General features: G+C 52.4%; 1 long non-coding RNA gene across 1 annotated transcript in view; it reads right to left on the reverse strand.

The window, feature by feature from the left end:
- Positions 1-226: 226 nt before the first annotated feature.
- LOC111815308 overlaps positions 227-6,131 on the reverse strand; it is an 8,520-nt gene continuing 2,615 nt past the window's right edge. Inside the window, exons 2-3 of the long non-coding RNA XR_002820019.1 lie at positions 4,249-4,619; positions 227-258 (exon numbers count right to left, since the gene is read on the reverse strand). This is a non-coding gene — a long non-coding RNA (uncharacterized LOC111815308). The remainder of the gene's footprint in view (positions 259-4,248; positions 4,620-6,131) is intronic.

Below are 6,131 nucleotides of genomic sequence, written 5' to 3' on the forward strand. Positions count from 1 at the left end.
TGTAACGAGTGCCCCGACTGCCGGCAGAAGGGGCACAGTCATCAAAGTCTGTGACGAATCCGTGTAAGACAGGCATCCTGGCTGCTACTAAAGTGGGGTCACCCCTGAGGTTCCTACCTGTACGGGCCCAAGGTATGCGCGGAGGGGAGGAAGCAGGGCGCGAGCGCTGGAGCGGAGACAGCAGGCTTGCGCAGCGCAGGGCGTCCTCGCCGGGCCCCCTGGGGGGTGGGGGGCCTCCTGTGTCCACGTGGGTATTAGCTATCAAAGTAGAAGACAGTTGAATATCAAACTATATCTTATAAGATATAAATGAATGTGCTTAGAATTTACACAACAGTAATAACTCAGTTTACTGGCGCTCCTCTTTGCAAACAGTTCAGCTTGCAAACAAAAGCACGTGGCAAAATTTTTTCTCGGTTCACAAACCCCACATTGGGTGACAAACACAACACGGCTGTCTTACCCACACAAACACAAACCAAGCCATCTTCCTCCAAGCCATAAAACAAATGAAGATCGTAAACCAAGATACCACTGTATACTAAAACAAAGTTTTCAACAAGAAAACTTCCCATTTGAAGGTACTGTGTAGTAAATTATTCAATAGAATAAGTAACTTTTTAAGATAACATTTTAAGATAAAACCTAGGGCATCTGACCCACATGTGGTAGTGCCCTCGCCCCACCCACACCCCCGGCCAGTGTCTCTACACTGCCACCCTGCAGCCAGGCCCAGCTGTGCTCCCCAAGACCCAAGCTCAGGCTCTGCCACCTGTGCCAGCCCAGGTCCCCCGCAGGTGCACAGTGGGGACAGCTTTTCTCACTGAGCACCCACTCAGACCACAGCTGTCCCAGCACATCCACCTGCCTGTTTGTTTCTAAAACAAAAGCAAGAGATTCTGGACCCAGGGCACAAACGGGAGTAGGACTGGCGGTGCTGCCTCAGCAGGGGTTGAGAGAGTTCAGCGATTCCCCAGCTGGTACTGTGTCAGCGCTTTGCATGTGCTAGTTAACTCAAGTAGTCACAGTAATCCTATGTCCTGCTGAGGAAACCGAGGCACAGACATGTCCCGTGGTGCACCCAAGAACACACGATCAGTGACAGGCAGGACCTGGTCTGCACACTGCGCAGCCCAGCTCAATGCAGGGCCCACAGTCTGCAGGGATGGCCAGGCGCTGGCCGGCACTGGGAGCCGCTTGGTCAGCACCAAGGAATTCTGTCTAGCTGTGCATCCTCAGGCAAGTTCCTCAACCTCTCTGGACTTCGATTCTCTTCTCTGTGAGGTGGGAAACTCAGTATTTGTGGATTATTTTGGGAACTACATCAAATAAGGTCACGTGTGAAAGGCAGTTGGCACAGCGTTGGCTGATTCACAGCAGGTACTTAACTGATGTCATAGTGATTTTGCACTAGCGGTCAGAACCTTTGAGGCCTCCCGGGCCATCAGCCTGGGGCCCTGAGGTCCAAGTGGAGGAAAGAGCGAGAGGGGACTACCAAGGACCCCGAGAAGCACCCGTGAAGCACCTCCAGCTATCAGACAGCTTCTAGGCCTGCCCCATCCTGGCCTGCCTCACACCTCTGCTTGACTCATTCTTATTTCATAAAGAACTGAACTGGCTAAGTCCCCATACCCACAGTAGGAGGCAAGCCCTGGCGGGGCTCTCAGGGCCCGTGGGCTGGGCAGTGATCCGCTGGACCTTTGCTGCCTGTCTTTCCCCTTAATATCGGCATAACACACCCCTCCTCAGCTAGTCACCAGGGAAGACAAACGGGTCACCAGTGTGGGCACTTGGGGGACCACCACATCTACCCCAGCCTCAGGGCTAGGTCTGGTGGCTGTTCTGATGCCACCCATGGGCCCCTAGCCTGGCTGAATGGGGCATACCCCTGAGGCACTGGGGGTGACTCAGATCAAAGTCCAGGCACCTATCATCCCCTTGAGCTCCAGGGCCCACCCATAGGTGCCCAGACCCTATGCACGTTTGGAACCCTCACAGAATGAGGCATCCACGACTGGAACAAGAGCAAGGAGAAGAGCAGGCCCGCAGACATCTTGGGCTTACTGCAGCACAGCAGGGGCAGGGGCGTCGCAGGGAGAGAGGTCAAAATGGACTCGGGGTGGCCCACTCACACCCTGCTGGGATTTGGATGTGGCTCCCTGACACTCATGTTGGCATGTGATCACCCATGTGACAGTACTAAGAAATGGTGGGGCCGTGGGGTGCGCTCAGTCCTGAGCTCCGCACTCTCGAAGGCATATGGTGGCTCCTTCTGCTGTGGGTTATATCTCCCTCCAAACGTTCATTTATTAAAGGCTCAATCCCAGCTGATGGTGCCACTGGGAGGAGGTGGGCCTTTCAGGAGGTGGGGCAGGAGGAGGACGTGCGGTCACAAGGGCGGTGCCCTGGTGCAGGATTTGGAGCCCTGGGCCCTTCCATCTCTTGCTGCCCAGCCACCAAGAAGTAAAAAACTTCACTCCCTCCTGGGCTATGATATTTCTGTCCCACCGCAACAGCACCAGGCAACCAGGTACTGAACGCCCTGAAACCATGAGTCAAAACAAACTTTTCCTCTTTTAAGTGGTTTATCCCAGGTATTCTGTCACAGTGATGCAAAGCTGACTGACGCACTATGAGAACAGACTCATCCTCACAAGAGTGTGCAGCTCCTCCTCCACACCTACCTCTGCCTGCCACGTTGCCGGCCCATGCTGTGAGGCCGCATGAGGCCTTCACCGATGGCAATCACCCAGGCTTGAACTCCAGCCTCAAGAACTATGAGTCAAAATAAACCTCTTTCCTTCATAGAGGACCTCGTATCCCACTGTAGCATCACAGAACAGACTACGATGCACTTCAGAGGAAGAAAGAGCACTTGCACACCTGTCCTGAGCGCCACTTTCCAGATGAGGGCTCAGACATTCTGCAGCCACTGAACTCAGAGCCAGTTAGGTAGAAAGGACGCCCAAGTTGCTCCAGAGAAGAGCAGAAGCCCCAAGCCAGGCTCCAGAATCTGTGGTGGCCGTTCAGCTCCTCTCCCTCAGTGGGCAGGGATCTACCAGTGTCCCCACGCATTCCACCCATGTCCCACGCATGGTATCACCATCCCATTGATGGTTCTGAGAGGCGACCCACAGCATGGCCCACAGCACAGCCAGGGCCAGGAGCAAGTGGGACAGAGAGAGGGAACACCAGCTGCCCTCCCAGGAGGTCGGAGGGCTCCTGTGCCGTTGAAGGCCGAGGGGGCTGCGGGGTTTCAGCCCGCAGCACCAAGTCCACAGAGCCCAGGAGCAGAGTGCACCGTGACAGCCAGCCTGCCCAGCAGCCCCACACGGGTGAAGAAAGCATGAGACTCCCGCACACGAAAAGCCTGAGCGCCTAGCACTGGAGGCTGGCGTGCGGGACGGCGCCTCGCTGGGGCGGGATACAGGCCATCGTTGAAGCACTGTTTGAATTAATTTCCGACAGCCCAGACACTGTACACAGCACACCTCCTCCCTGCCTGTGGTGGTCCTTCTGTGGTGGCTATTACAAACCCCTGAGACTGGGTAATGTAGAAGGTTAATTTAGCCCATGGATCTAGAAGTCACGAAGCCCAAGGCCTCGTGGACTTGGGCTGCACCAGTGAGGGCCTCGCACAGAGAGATAGAGCAGGTGGGTCTGCACAAACGTGGGTCTCTCTTCCATTTCTTATACAGTCACGAATGCCACCAAAAAGCCCACGCTTGTGGCATATCTAACCCTAATTACTCCTGAAGATCCCACCTTCTAATTCTATTAATCTCAGTTCTAAGATTGGGCCAGAAAAATAGCTCAGCAGCATGAGTGCTGGCCTGACAAGCACAAGGTTCCAAGTTCAATCTCCAGTACAGGAAAAAAAAAAAAAAAAAAAAACACAAAAAACCTGAATTCCTGAATTCCAAGATTAAGTTTCCCACACAGGTTGGGGGGACACATTCACACCACCGCAATCCCACATGCCCTGCCCACTACAGCACGTGGCTACCAGTGCCTTGCAGCAAAGCCTGAGCAGGAAAGGACCACAGAGGCTGGGGGGACCCTCAGCACCTCCCTCTTTCCAGCCTCCCCACTTCTCTTCTCTTGCCTGGGCCCCTTTCTGGTGACATCTTCAATACCCCAAGAATGAAACCCCCAGCCTGCCATCCCTCAAGCTTAGGGGAGCAGTCGCAAGGCGTGAGGAGACTTCCCAGGGCTCCCGCCCCCAGCACAGTCACTGAAGTCACTTACCCCAGGCGTGCCGTGTGGTCGCAGCCCTGCCAGGCATCCTCCGAGGCTGTGAAGACGGGGTGTGATCAAGCCAAGGAAGAGGACCCACCGTCCTCTGGGCCCCCCGGTCCTCTGATCCTCTGGCCAGTGTTGGTTAGGCCACCAGGGCAGGGTGAGGGCTCCAACCTCAGCACAGGGCCTCCACGCCCCTGCACCCAGATGTCTGGTCACACCCTCCCTGGGACCAAGACGGCTCTTTGTCTCCTCTGCCCCTCAGCAGCCTCAACAAGGCCACTCCTTCTTCTCCTGGCAGCACAGGAAACTCCAGACAGCAGCTGCGAAAATGGCTCAGGCCTGTGTCTGCACTCTCCCAAGTTCATATACGGCAAAGGCTAAATAAAAGAGGCAAGTGGAATGAGTGCAGGGCCCTAGGAGGAGACATGCCCTCTCACAGAATCTGAGATTCTCTCGGGGCTAAGACCAAGTGCAGACAGAAGCAAGAATGAATGCTGAGGAAGTGTCCACTGAAGCGGGGGCGCTGCGTGAGGGGCCAGACTCAGAATGTGAGCTCCCTGGTGGCTGGGAAGGGGAACATAAATGGCCAGTGACACAGGGACGCTTGCAAGGCCCGTGAGACAGCTGTAAGTTGGTCTTCTGCGCAAAAGAGAAACCTATGTCTTTTATTCTGGAAGAGGAGGTTGTCGCAAAACTTCCAGGACCCTAATATGCCCCATCTGTGAAAATGGAAGCAAATTGAATTAATTTGTCTGAAAGATAATGACAATCAATAAGTTAATAAATACAATAGCCTAGAGGATGAAAATTGCCACAATCACTGTTGATGAATTGAAGAAAAGGGAACAATAAGAGTTTGCACCTCATGGCCAAAGAGCTGAGCAGCACATTTTCACCCATATGCAACCAGGTCTGCCACCGCATCAGGAAAGTGAGTAATAGCTTCGTGTGGAATATGTGGCTGGCAAAGCCATTGTAAGGGGCCCTGAGACTGCCAAAGGACAGCAATGCGCATGTGCTGAGTTGGGAAAATAATTAGAAACACTGGCAGAGATGGGTCAACTCTAGAACGTTGAACATTAGACAGAGCCAGATTAATTTTTTTCTTTTTCTTTCTTTTTTTTTTGTGTGTTGTGTTTTGTTGTGTTGTATTTTGCTTGTATTTAGGACAGGGTCTACAGGGTCTCACTGTGTAGATCAGACTGGTAGTGATTCTCCTGTGTTCAGCCTCCCAAGTGCTGGGATTGCAGGTGCACACCACCACGTCCAACCTCAATCGCAGTCTGAGCATGCCCCAGGGGCGGGGCCAGCATGGCAGGCCAGGGATCAAACTCCCAAACTCCCTGCCTCTGTGTCTGCCTAAGCAGGCGCTTTAATCCCCTGAGCTATTTGGCCAGCTCTCAGATTAACTTTTACTAAGACAATTTTAGCCTGTGGCTTCAGTGCTCCAGGTGAAGTGGGGGCCAGATCTGCCTTGAGAATGTCAACGAGAGGGCCTAGAGCAGGAGTTGTTAGCTTAAGAGCTGGCCAAGCCCCTAAATATTACCAAGTGAAGTCTAAAAATCACTTAGGGCTGCAAAATGATAAACTTGGAGCTGTATAGTTTGGGGGACAATATGTCTTTGCTAGATAAAGTGACCCAAATATGAAGAAGTTGCTATAGTTTGTACCTTTCGGAGGTCACCACTAGGCCTGCTGTTATTTAAATGGAATATTAAAATTAACTGTTTCAACCTCAATATTTTCAGAACATATTTTAAACCTTTATACCTGTTTGTAAAATACCAAAGCTTTTTTATACCAAATAAAATTCAGGAATGTCCACCTCCACATAAAAACAAAAAATAAACACACACAAAAAAAAAAAAAAAAAAAAAAAAAAAAAAAAA

The sequence above is a fragment of the Octodon degus genome, unplaced genomic scaffold (assembly GCF_000260255.1).
Source record: "Octodon degus isolate 3935 unplaced genomic scaffold, OctDeg1.0 scaffold00014, whole genome shotgun sequence".
Taxonomy (NCBI): Eukaryota; Metazoa; Chordata; class Mammalia; order Rodentia; family Octodontidae; genus Octodon; species Octodon degus.